General features: G+C 43.4%; 1 protein-coding gene across 2 annotated transcripts in view; it reads left to right on the forward strand.

The window, feature by feature from the left end:
- Positions 1 to 13710, forward strand: part of rbfox3a (RNA binding fox-1 homolog 3a) — a 399003-nt gene that overhangs the window by 114446 nt on the left and 270847 nt on the right. For both annotated transcript variants that reach the window (XM_084040219.1, XM_084040217.1), the window contains exon 3: positions 8517 to 8574. The gene's annotated coding sequence lies outside the window, so the exon portion shown is untranslated. The remainder of the gene's footprint in view (positions 1 to 8516; positions 8575 to 13710) is intronic.

Raw genomic sequence — 13710 nt, forward strand, 5'->3', positions numbered from 1 at the left:
CGATTAGAGCATCGAGGTGAAGGTTGACTTTGACTGGGGTCATTTTGGATGTTGCTATCCCAACAGCTGAGTGCATCATACGCTGTGGTTAGCCTGCTCTTTGATTCCTTCTAGGATGCGCTGCGTTATTTCAGAGGGAAGTATAGGTGCAGGGCGTCTGGGAGATGTTCAGGAAGGTACGAGAGAGCATGTAACTCGACTTGACGTCTTTGCATCGGATGGTAAAGGCCAATCGATGGTGGCGGCCGAGACGTGGCGTCCTCTTTGTCAGAGTTGTTCTCGCTCTCATCACATCCGCGGTTCCCATCCCGTTAGCTGGCCAGTCAATCATGTACCTTTGCTGAACAAGTATGTTACATGATGATAGTCCGGCCCTAACCTTTAACTGTCAAGTTCATCATATAAGTGAATGGTATATGTGGAATTATCATTTAGCAGGATAAAGAAACATTTATTTATTCTAAAAGAAGAAGATTGGGAATAATTTAGATTAATAATGATAATAATTAATCTTGGGGTTTAAAAACATTTCTTTAAGTGCTTGTGAGCAGTTAAACATGACTCCATGTTTAACTCCATGACTACTTTTGGTTTTCTGAACACTCGTTCCTTCTAGAAAGTCCGTTACGGTAATCAGTTTAAGTGAGATCAAAATAACAGTTTTACATTCTAACCGTATACTGTGATGGACTATTTTTGAGGACTTGCTGCATGAAGAGCTGGTTGCAGGTTCAATTTATTAACTATGTGTCCGCGCCTTGAGTTGAGTTTAGAAAGAATGCCTCGCGGCTACAGAGCAGCCAGCTGGCACCTGCTGATATTGGCATGTCATCATGGACCATTAAAGCTGCACCTATGAGCATCTTTGTATCTCTCTACCCCCTCCACCCCCCTGTGGTAACCTTTCCTTGTCCTCTTCCCTCAGTCCTCCTCCCCGTCTTGTGATCTGACTCTTTTCATGTTGCCCCCTCCTTGTCATCATCATCATTTTTTTAAATAGCCCTTTAGTTTCTCAGCGCTCTGAGGAAATGGCCGGGAGGTTACATTCCGTTGCATCATGGCAGCATTTCTCACCCAGCATATTTTTTTTTCTTCTTCTTCTTTTCTTGTATTGAGAAACAAAGCTGAGCTCTCTGATACACAGCGCGCGCCGGAGAGAAGATTTAGCGTGTGCATGTGTGGAGAGGGATGTGGGTGCGTAGTCGTGAGGCTGTGTAGGTGACTTTAGCTTCCTCATTACGAGTAGTTGTCTTGGTTGTGTGTGATAGAGACAGAAATTGTGGAGAGTGAGAGCAGGAGGCGAAAGAGAGAAGCTGGATTAAAGAGGAGTGTGTGTGGGTGTGTGTGTGTGTGTGTGTGTGTGTGTGTAACCTGTCACTTTACATTTAAGCGGCAGATTCACGCCACAGCAGTCTAACGGACAAACAATCCATCCTTATTTACCCTGCTCAATGCCAATCCCATTGGATTGGAGAGAATTGGATTCCCACATCCAGGGGCGAATTCTTTTCAATTTGAAGGACCCCATTAAAAGTCTTTTTCTGTCCGCCTCTGTTTCACTCTTCTCTACCTCTCCCTCCTTTCCCTTTTCTGGAAGTTTTCCAGCCGTGGTCGAGCATTTTACACAGACGAGAATGTCCTCCAAGAAAAACAAAACCAGCCTTTTTCAGAAATTCTTTAAAAAAACAACATATTTTATATATATTCATAGATGAATAAATTAAAAGTTGGTGTTCACATCTAGATTAAAAGAAAGTGCTGTTGCTTTGTGTGCAATTTAAAGTTTGGAGTTAAAGAGAGAGGGATGGATGGTGGGCAGGGCATGGGGTGAGTTCAGTGACGGCTTGGGGGAAGAAGCTGTTGCTCATTCTGGTAGACCTGGTCCTGGATGCTCTGGAGCCTCCTACCAGATGGTGCAGAAAGGTGGGAGGGGGTCCCTCATGTTGTTTGTAGCCTTTGTGACACAGTGGTTCATGTAAATGTCCTTTAAAGCAGGGAGTGATGGTTTCTCTGCATTCCTACCTCTCTCTGTATCTGCTGTTCCACTACCAGACAGTGATGCCATGCATTTTTGGTTTATCCACAGCTTTTATCTGCAGTCAGTGTGGTGCACACAATGGATGCTGTTGATGAGATGAGAGGAGATGTTATCAAAATAACTTTCAAAGGAAGCAGTGCGATGATATGATGGAAATCAGTATCATAATATTAAGGTTTAAGGATATTTTCCCACGTTGGTATACAGATGAGTGACAATCAAAAAGGGGGGAATAAAGATAATGCAAATTTTCAGATTCAAACTTGTATTTTGAGTTTCGACTAGAATATACTGTATTTACACGCTTTAATGTTCAAAATACACATTTTTCTTCGACTGCCTGTCTGAATATACCTGAATATCCCAGGATATTTGGACTAAGTCAGTCGCTCTGACTTGCTCTTGGAGGTAGTTGAAAGCCCGGCGTGTCCCATGCAGACTCTTAAAAGTGGGTCAGTTTCAGGTGCCAAGTGTCATATTTGACGAGTTGGGCCTGAGACCGGGTTGGAACATCCACTGAAAAAGTGAGTCTTTCATGATATGGATCACTTAAGCCCCATCTGAACAGGATTAATATTACAGAAGGAGGTCAGCAATGAAACGCTAATTAAAATCCTTATTCTGGACATTTTAACCGCTGGCAATTATTGGAGCTAGTTCCTTTATCATCAGTGGGTTTATTCAATCATTGGATCGTATGAAACTATTTAATACTATTAACATTACAGATATAATAGCTAAGTATAAGAATAAGAATAAACTGCAATCAGACCACAAGAACAGCATCCAAAGAGTTTAAATTATTTGGATACTAACATGGAGGTGGCCCCGCCCCCAAGCTTACAAGTTTACAATGTTTACTGAGATAATAAATCAAGAGAAAAGTATAATTTTCTCATAGATTTCCATATATTTTGCAACCAGAGGAGTCACCCCCTGATGGCCAGCAGAGAGAATGCAAGTTTAAGGCGCTTCAGCGGTGGCTTCACTTTTCAGAACTGGAGGTTGCCGCCTCGTCACAAGCAGGGAGAGAGATGGAGGGAGTTAAATAAAGAAAGCCGAGTGAGTCAAAGAGGGGGAAGTGGTGGAGTAGGGCAGCAGAACAGAGGGAGGAGGACGAGAAACACAAGTAGCAGAAGAAATGACAGTCAACAAAAGATGAATGAGGGAGAAGAGAGATTGCTTTCGCTGCCTGGTCGCGAGTGGCTTCTGTGTTTTTCAAAGTGCAAGCAATTCCCAAATGCCTCAGTGGGCCTCTTATAACCCCTTATAACATTATCACAACGTCCTCATTACCTTCTCAAAACACTCCCCTGCCGCCGACAAACACACACACACAGCCATGAATCCCCCCCCTTTATCAGGGTAAATCTGACAGGATGGATTGTCTCAATACCGCGGGGAGAGTGGGTCGGAACGCTGGTAAATAAATAGACAAAGGCGGGGAAAGAAAATATTAATATCTATAAGAGTTGTGTCAGGGTGGTGATCTGCATGGATTCCCCCAGTGTGCTTGCTATTCACAGGCAAGTGGCAGACTGGGAACGGGAGCGGCCCTGTTTGTTAATTTGGTCGGGGTAATATTTCAATAAATCATAGTGTGACAGCGGGCGAGTGGATGTGTAGTGGCTGCTCCCACGGAACACACTGTACACCGGAGTATGGCGCTGGTTGTTGATGAGCTGCACTGTCTTGACTGGGGGAGGAATCCGCAGCCAAATGACATGAAGTGAGTTTTATTAGTTCTCCCACTGCATGTGGATTCCTCATAGATGTATAGATGATTTTAGAGTGTATAATATTTGGATTTTGCAGAAGAAGGGATACGATAAAGGTCTTCAAAGTAATCTGTAGTAACTTATCCCTGTTATATAACCGTAGGAAGGGCATCCATGACACTCATCAATCCAGATGCAGATTACTTAGTTTTGATTGCCAATTATAAGTAGACGTTAGATTCCTTTGATTGGCTGACCACTCGTTGAAACAGCGGGACTCTGAAATATGAAGCAGGACGGCTGTTCGACTATAGAAGGAGAGACAAACCTGCCTGCAGACTCAGCTGATGCATCTCTGTCAGTTAACGGGATCGTGTTGACTTGCAGGTTGCCAGCTCTGAATCCATTTTAATTGGTCAAGAGGCAGAAGTTGCTCTTCAGCCGATGCGGCGCAGGGTGCTACTAACCGAAGTTTCAGCGTGGGTGCAAAGCAGTGTTGGAGATATTGGTGAATGAGGTCCAATGAAGCCATTGATTGTGAGAAAGTGCCATTAGATTTTGCTTTTCTAGCTGTTCATTTGCTCACTGCTTCCCTAATCAGTTTTAAAGCCTTTAACCGGGATGATTCGCTCAGTTTAACATCCAACCAATTCGATCAGCCATGCGTATTATGAATACTTGTCGAAGGACAATGCAATCATCAGGAATCTTGCCATTTTGATCCTCACGAACCTGCGAAGACAGCTTCTATGATCATGATGTAGCGTTCTGGCTGTCCTGCTGTAAAGAGGCATCTGTACCTACCCTGTCACCAGGCAAAATTATGGACCAATATGGTAATATTCCAAAACGCTACTGGGCTGCAGAAGGGCAATGTCACTGTGATCCCCAGATTTAAAAAAATCCTGACACAGCTGCAGTGTAGAACATTTGCAATGACGAGCTGCACCTGTTTTTTTTTTTTTTATCCGATTCTATCAGAGAAGAATATCTCGTTCCTCCCCGCTGAGATGTCCTGGCTTCACTTTGTTTGCCCACAGGAAATGTAATATTAAAACTTAAAGGCCCATGAAGTTGGTTTTGCATCTTTGAGCCAATCAACTGCAAAGTATGTATAGCACATTACTGCTGGCCATTTGTCAATGCTTACCATCAGTTTTTAGATGGATTTTCTTCCTTCCAGGCAGACATTGGTTTCAGCCAATTTCATTGCGATATGAAAAATCAACATGCAGAAACTTGAAGCTTGTTTGAGTAAAGTAATCCGCTGTCCTTGCCGGTGCAGTCGAGGACGACGCGGCGTCCGTGACCTAAGAGCGGGCGTTCCGAAAAAGCATTGCTTTCATCCACTATCATGGTGATGGATTAGCTACCGGCAGCAACTACCAAGTCTCCAAGTTTAGTTTCACTCCGCAGAGAGCTGAATGTAAATGCACGAGTCAAGCAGCCGAAGAGATGACACAACCACTGAGGCTGAGTCGACGGTCGGCTGATGAGTGGCGGAGTGTCGCCGTCGATGTACTGAAGAGACGATGAGCTGATTGCAGGCAGGTGTCAAGGTAGACTCGGGTTGTGACCCAAATCACTTCCTCGTCCATCTGCAATATGACGAAACACTTCATGCTTGGAACACATTTGGGGCAATGCATGATGGTGTATAATGCTTGGTTAGTGAATTTTCTGTTACAATAGTTTTGTTTTAATAGCATTAGGAGTGTAAAAATGTAAAAATGACCTAAATGAGTAAGTTTATAATCCCGCCACTAGGGGGTAGTGGTCTCTTTAAGAGACACAGGAAGTGGCAACAGGAAGCCATGTTGGAAATCTAGAGGAGGCATATTACAGCTACACCGTCTGTTTACATCAGCTAACATCGGTTCACATATCATTCTATACGGAGCATCATCGGTATGTATTGTCATTTTATGTTATGTTCTATACAGTTTATTTGTCAGTAAAATGGTTGATGAAAATATACTGATTAGCAACTCTCAGCTAATTTCATGTTTTTAAGTGGCCAACAAGCTGCTGACATAGAGTTAAAACAGGATAATAAACCGAAAACACCTAAACATATGACTTTTTTATACATATAAGTTTCCATGGACCAGAACAGGACAATGATAATGACAACAGTCTGACAATAGTGCAATGGTGTAGGGTGCAAAGGGTGCTGGGATAAATATGAAATTGATGTAACAGGTTGCTATGGATACACTATGTGAATGTTCATCATAGTGACAGCCTGCAGGAAGAAACTGTTCCTGTGTCTGCTGGTATGGGGTTCTCTAGCGCCAACAGAGGGAGTAGTTGGAACAGGTGATGATTATTAAGGGACAGTAATATTCAAACAATAGCAGCATAGAATTAATTTCAACATTCCAACATCCAACGTTCATCTTTGGGCTAACATTACATTTTATTTTAGTTCATAGTCTGACTTTGCCAGGAGGTTTGCTTCGGATTGGTCAATCATTTTGGTGAGTTCAATGTTTTCATAACTGAAACAATGCTAATAATAATAAGTAACAGTACCCACATGTGCAGATTTAGTTATCTACCAAAGTTTGAGAACTCAAGTTCAGTTCTTTTCCCAGAAGAGAATGCACGTTGCTCCGGTTTGGAAGCATACGGTTTGATGTTGCCGACTTGAGTTTTCGATTGAGATATAAAAAAAAAAACTTTGATTAAAAAAACATAAAAGAGGATGAGGTGGACGAGGGAAGGTAGGAGATCGGAATGCAGAAAAAAAACAGACGAGGCCCGAATGATGGAAAATACCAATTAGCAGCACCAATCAAAAGCATAAATAACAAGCGTAAAGCAAAACGGCACGATGTTTACTCTGACAGTCTCCAACGAAACAGCCTCACCCTCACTCTGGGCAAATAAAGAGCTGTCTCTGCCCGCTCCGCTGGGACCTGCTGTACATGTAGACATATGATTTATACTATATATATATATATATACACATACACACACAAAGGCTCATGGGAGTTTGAGTTTGTTCAGTGTGATGGGATCTGGATGTGTGTGGTGTGGTCTGCTTGATTATCTGCATGTTTGTTTGTTGTTTCTGTTGCAGGTCATTGACCTCTTTGAATGTAAAGCCTTAGGGACACACACACACACACATCTCGTCAACAACAACACACACACACACACACACAGTCAGGCCGGGACAGTTTGGAAGGCAGCCGTGGTCAGAGTTGAATTGAGGACAGTCCCAGAGGTCTGCCGCTGCAGCATCATATTTTGTCTTTTTTTTTTTTTTTTGCTAAACTGACTTCCCTTTTCTTTTCCCTCTGTGGTCCACAGTTACCATGGAAACACAGTTTGGCATACTATGTTAAACCAGAGGGAGTTGCGTCTCCTCTCCCCTGTTATTGAGGGAGAAATATTTTAATTGCCCAGGTTTAAGGGAGAGCAGGGAAGAGAGCAAGTGGCTGCCAGCCGTTGGTGTATCTGTTTAGTAGAAATTGTTTTGCCATGAAACACCATCTGTCTGGCCTCCTGGTTGGCTCCGCGCTGATCTGTCTATCTATAGACTCAACTTCAGCTTCGACAGTAGCAGCCATTAGAGGTACACACAAATGTGAAGCATTCTAATTCTACTGACAAGCTCAGAAGTGTTTATTCCTTTGAGGTAGTGTTTTTTTTCTTCTTCATTTTATTTACGTGCTACAGATCCAAAAACTCTCTGTTGGAACACAAGGTGACAGCAAGCCGTAACAATTACTCATAACCGGGGTTTATCGTCTAATGTGTTTCCGTGCAGCCTGAAAAAGTCCTGGCAGTCCATTCAGGTGAGCGGGAGAGTCTGATTGAGTTAGCCGAGGTTGGGTCACAGGTCTGTGTGTCTAATACCTGAGCAGAAGCGAGCCGACTCTATCAGCTCGGGTCGCCTCGGTGTGTGTCATCATCTTCCCCCGGGAGGGAAATGTGCAAAGTGCAGGGCCGATTGTGTGATGTACTGCTGTGCTTTTTGCACCGCCATGTCTTGTTAATAGGTGGAGCGTCACCCTGCTGCCATTGCCTCTGAGTTTGGGTCTCTGTGTTTCTAATTATGGCCACTACCAACACAAAACTATATTAACAAAAATGCTCAATGTCACATTGAATGGCTGTTGCAAAATAAGTGCTGACTGTAAGTGGTATAAAAAAAGGTCTGGACTTTCACCCAGGAGATCAGAGTTAGTATCCGTGAAACTACACAAGTACGCACAAATATGCCTTTTTTAACCAGATTGCAACCTCCGATTCAGGGAAAGTGAACTGCTCGGTCCATCAGCTCCATCCGTCGCTCCTCCACAGTCCAAATATGGTCACTTCCTTCGCTGGTTGCAAAATTCCAAGATGGCAACGGCCAAAATGCTGAATTCGAGGCTTCCAAAACTGTACTCCACAAACAAATGGGTGACGTCACCATGACTAAGTCCCCTTCTTATATAGAGTCTATGGAATAGATGTTTGATGATCTCAAGGACTCGGGGGAGTGGAAGTAGATGGAAATGAAGAGCAATCAGAACATTCCTTTCATACATATTATCCATTCATACATATGCACCGTCTACACAATGCAAACAAACACAGGAAATGTACTAATCAAGCATCCACAAAGCACGCCGATTAAGTAAACACCAGAGGAACAGAACCACCGGCATACTCTACCATTCATTGTTCTTTTGTGTTTTAATCAGTAGTCTTGGTATAAAAGTACAACATCTGTTTAAAAGTGTGTCTCTTGTGTTTTTCCACAGGCTGACGTATATCTGAAGACACATCCAGCCATCTGAAACACTTTGCCGACACCGTAACGTAAGTAGAAAACATTACCCGGTTTACTGTCTTTAACGTTCCTCTTTTTCTCTATTTTCTTCCACTTTTCCATCCTCCCTCCGCTCACGTCTAAATCACAGCCTAACGGATGGAGTTACAGATGAACCGCCGTAGCGCTGCTTTTAAGGTGCTCGGTGGATGTTGCAATCCCCGAATCACATTGTAATCAGACGAAATGTGCTATAACTGCGGTATAACTGCTGTGGATGAATGATGTTTGTGAATATCCGCCTAGCAACAGGAACACAATGGAGAAACATATCGGAATCATCTCCTGTTTTTAGACTCTTTGGTTCATGGTGGTGGTGGCTGTGGCCTGCAGGGGTTCCTGGTCTCTGAGGCTATGTTCACACTGCAGGCAAAAGTGGCCCAAATCCAGGTTTTTTTTTAATTTTTGGTGCACATGTGACTTTATGACATGGAGCACAAATCGTATAGAATCTGATCTATCTGAATCTGATCATATGTTGTCCTAGAACAAATATATACCTCTTTTTATTTGCATTCATGCAACATTTCTGCATACCTCCATGCAGAAGCCGTTGGCCGCTACTGCTGTATTTAAAAAAAGACATTGGTGTGTTTGAGCAGTAGTGCATTGAAAACTCATTCAAACAAAAAAACCTGATGAATTGTTTTGCTACAATAACTGCTTGTAGGGTTTCTATTCTCCTTCTGAGGTAAGTCCAAGCACTTGCTTGAGGTTGGAACTATTAGTAGTCTTGGTTTAAGGTTGAAAATGTGTATTTCATTTTTACAAATGGAATCAAAGCTACTATATCTCCCTTCACCAAAGTGCTTACGTAACCACGTGGGAACCCCTGATGCTGAACATCATTTGGGCAGCAATTATATTCCCTTGCAAATGAATTAGGTGTAAATAGAAATGTAATTTGTTGTTTATGTCATTATTTTCACACTAACCGAGGCACCGTGCTGCCGATGCCTTTGAATGGCGTCCAGACGAGCCTCGATCGGCTAAACTCACGCAGGAGAACGAAAAGGGCAACCAGTGTTGGAGAAAGTGATCGCATAAGAATAGGGATTATGTCTTCGTCTGCCCCCTCATCCTCCTCGTCGTGTCCCCCTCGGCTGATCCGCTGGTAATGCTTCCTGTTTCAGAGACACCGATATGTTTCAATCTCACGAACAAAACCCAGCGGAGTTTTGATGAGGTCGAAGTGATGGATTTGTTTTAAAAGGAAGGAAATCCTCTTCATAATGTGTAATGACTCAGTTAATGGCACTTTAGATGACATTCTACCTCCACTCTGCGGCTCTACTAATAATTTGCCTACGGTCCTTTAGAATGATAATGAGGTAAACTGTGTGAGGTCATTGCACTTAGGATAAGGATGATGGTGAAAGTATTTCTGCTTCCTTGACTCCGCTTTCCTCTCTGGTTACTTTTATTAACAACAACTGAAGTCTGAGCTTTTAACTCTCCTTTCAATGGAAAGTTTCACTTTTGGGTCAGGCAATAACATTCAGATAAAATAATGAACTTTTCCCTGTAACGTGTTTTATTTTGTGGAACGGCACTAAAAGAAATCCTGTAAGAATGCCGCTGGCCTTGACAATTTAACAGCTCTCCAAGTAATTTATTTTTCAACACCAAGCATGTTTTTTGATTTTTTTTTTCTTATTATTTGACTCACCTTGAAATGAATAGCCGTTCCTTCATTAGTGAGAATGAAACATGTATGGTTGTATTGAATATAGCCTCGGGGCACAACACTCAAATGAACCAAACCCTATTAATTTGAGGTCTGTGAGGTAGTGTTGGGAGTGTGGGGGCTGAACTGGATGTGTGCCTGTTTGTTTGTATCAAAGGGAAATAAGAGGAGGCTTCAGATATTTGCTATGGGCGATCGCTATTTGTTCTTTTATCATTGATTGCTGAGACCTCTGTTCTCTCGGAGACACGATGCACGCTCAAGCTCAAGACTCTATTTGATGACGGTGAACTTTTAATGAAGACACGCTGGACAACTCCTCAGATCGTGTTCATAACAGCTAGCATTAGTATCAAAGATGGTGTCCGATATTTAACGTTCACATTCATTTAGGAGGAAACTCATTGAGGCTCGTTCAGGAAATGTGAGTTCACAGCCAAGAGCTGGTTAGGTAGTTTGGCCCAAAAGCTGGAGACCAAAACACAATTGGAAACACTGAGCCTGGCATAAAGGTACATATATCTATCTCACTATCTAGCATATATATATATATATATATATATATATATATATATATATATAGTTTTTACATGAAAGGAAAATAGAACACAGCAACGCGGATCATTTGCATCGGACTCGGCGTACATCGTTGTCATGCATATTCCCTTTTGCAACACACTGGTGAGAAATGGCTTTCAAGCATCCTGACACCACAGAGAATAAATAAAATGTAAAACAACATGTGTAAAACAGACCATAGAGTCCTAGCTTCTTTAAAAAAATGTTATTTTTCATTTTACCTTTACTTTTTGTTTCATAAGGTTTGCTGGAACCGTACATATTATAATGACCTGTGCTGTGCTTCAGTGTGTGTTGGATATATAGGATAAGCCTCTCCAGCTGTCACAGTCACGGAGCATCAGATTGTACCTGCATATCTTCCTGCAGACACTTTTCTCTCGACAGAAACCTCTGTGATGAGCGGAGAGCGGGCCGGCTGCATCGCTGTGGCTCTCCCACTGTTGCACTGTTAATAGTGAGGCTTCAAGGCTGCCGCTGTCCAAGCTGCCTCAGTGGTTCAGTACAGGCTGAGGCTTTAAAACACATTCAACTCATGGTTTAGGCAACAAAACCAAAAGCTTGGCTCAAAACAACTACATAAAGTTACTGAGTAAAAAAAAAAAAAACGCAAAATGCAGTATTAGGCCATTTTAACATATTCTTTAACCTTAACCATAACTTTGCATGCTGTTTTGCAGATAATCTTTTACATATGGGACACAGTTGCGGCGTGGCTGGCTAATGCTGTGTATCTGCAGCTTGTCATTCCCGCTTCGTGGAACATAGAAGAGAAGAAATAAAATCAGAAAGTGGTAAATGTACCTAATGAATCTTCCAGGCAGCCTGAAGGCAGCCACGGCAGAGCTGGGTCCACAGAGACCTCCTCCCCCTCCCTCCCTCACTCTCCTTCTCCCTTTCTCTCTCTATTTGTCTCTCTGCCCATCTCTGTGTTTTCCTGTGTGTGTGTGTGTGTGTGCTGTCACTGATTGTCCCTCACTGTTTGTATATTTAGAGGATGTTCTTCGGTGTTCCTGGCCCACCACACTATCCATCTTCCTATCTATCGGCAGACAACGGAGGCCCTCTTGCTCCTCCAAATGAGAAAGTAAAAGGCTCCCCTCCAGCTCTGTACCGCTAAAGATCAACTGTAAATCACGCTAATGGAATTCACTCCAGTGTGTGTGTGTGTGTGTGTGTGTGTGTATCATCTCTGTGAATGGGAGATGAGGCTGTATTATTTTGCAGAAGCTACCGTACGGGTAAACGCTCCCACGGCAAGTGCCCATCGGCGCGTGGCGGTGAATATATACTGCATACATTAGGTAGTGCTGCTCTTTTGTGGTTCGGATGACATGAGTTTCAAGGCAGAGCGGGGTGGGAGGGGGGGGGGGGGGGGTGCTCTCTGTCAGAGTGCTACAAGCAGTCAGCTAGAAAAGACATTCAGCAAACTGTATTGTGATGAGAAAGAGGCTCAAAAAGAATAGGACTTTCGGATTATTTTGTACTCGTGTTGCTGATTTGCCGACAGATAAAATGTAACTCAACAACACCCCGCGCAACGGTTGCAGCATGAGGCAATCAGAGTGGAACGGAGAGGCAGACAGACAGACAGACACACAGACAGACGGGTAACCTGAGAGACGGAGACGATCAATCAGGAGCAGGTTAAGACAAAAAGCGATAAAACTCCCAGATAGAAAGTCATTGGAGTTGTGAGGGGGGGATAGTGTGTGTGTGTGTGTGTGCGTTCGCGTTCGAAGAAGCCTGATGCAACCTACTGCAAAACTCCAGCATGCAACAGTTCTTAGCTGGTTCGGTTCAATGGCGGAGCAGCAATAGACTCTCCTGCCTAGTTAGAAGTGTGAAGAACTCGCATCAAACTGTGATGACCGGTCTCCGGGGAGAAACCTCCAGCCGGCTCACAGAGCGACGGGCCGGCTGGCCAGCCAGCGACCCCCGCAGGCGCCAGTTTGTGGATCTTCTCGACTCGGAAAACGTGGGAGATGATTTCAAATTTGCCATCAAGTCTGGGGAAAACGTCTGGCCTGGGTTTAGTAAAGAAAACATGTTGGTCGGCTAGATAGGATAGCATTTAGCTGACGCATAGCATAGCACAGCCAATCAGATGCAGAGTAGGGTTTTCCTGCAAGGCATGCTGGGTAAAGGCACCTCCAGTGAGTGAGATCTTCTGTTTATGAATACTTATCATTCAGGGTAACTGTAACATCCACATCTAGTCAATTGCATTGCATTGTGGGATCTCTCTTACATGCACGTTTAGATCAAACAAAGTGATGAAGTCATTTGCGACTCATTTATATTTAATGACTAAAGAATCATTTCATTTGATGACATTCGAATAGCATTTCATTTGCGTGTTGCTTGATGAAAATTTGATTTTCGCATCCCGCGTTTCCTCGGCAGCAAGTGTATTATTTTAAAGAGTATTCCGGCACAGAGCACATGGGCTTTTTCTCTGTGATCTCTGTGATCTCTCTGATCTCTGTGAACTCTGTGATCTCGGCCCCCGAACAAACACGTTAAGCAGCAACGAGTGCGATGCGTCGCTGTCCGTGGTGCTGAATCCTCCAGCTCCCCGGCAACCAGCTGCTCAGTCCGCACATTAAACAACTTTTTTTTTGTGATTCTTTAATTCTCATACTGCAAATATATAGCTTGTTTATTTCCTGTATCCGCTCGGCGTCCCCAGGGGTCCTCGCTCAGACCCGCCTGTCAGTCGCACACATCTATTAATGCTACCTGAACAGGTGGAGCAGACAGCACACGCTTGTGAAATGTGGGAATCAAAGAGGCAGACAGATTGAGCATGGGGAGATCTCCAGCTACTGGGAAACGGAGGACTTTGTTGTGTTCTGCA

Source organism: Eutrigla gurnardus, assembly GCF_963514095.1.
Source record: "Eutrigla gurnardus genome assembly, chromosome: 22".
Lineage (NCBI taxonomy): Eukaryota > Metazoa > Chordata > Actinopteri > Perciformes > Triglidae > Eutrigla > Eutrigla gurnardus.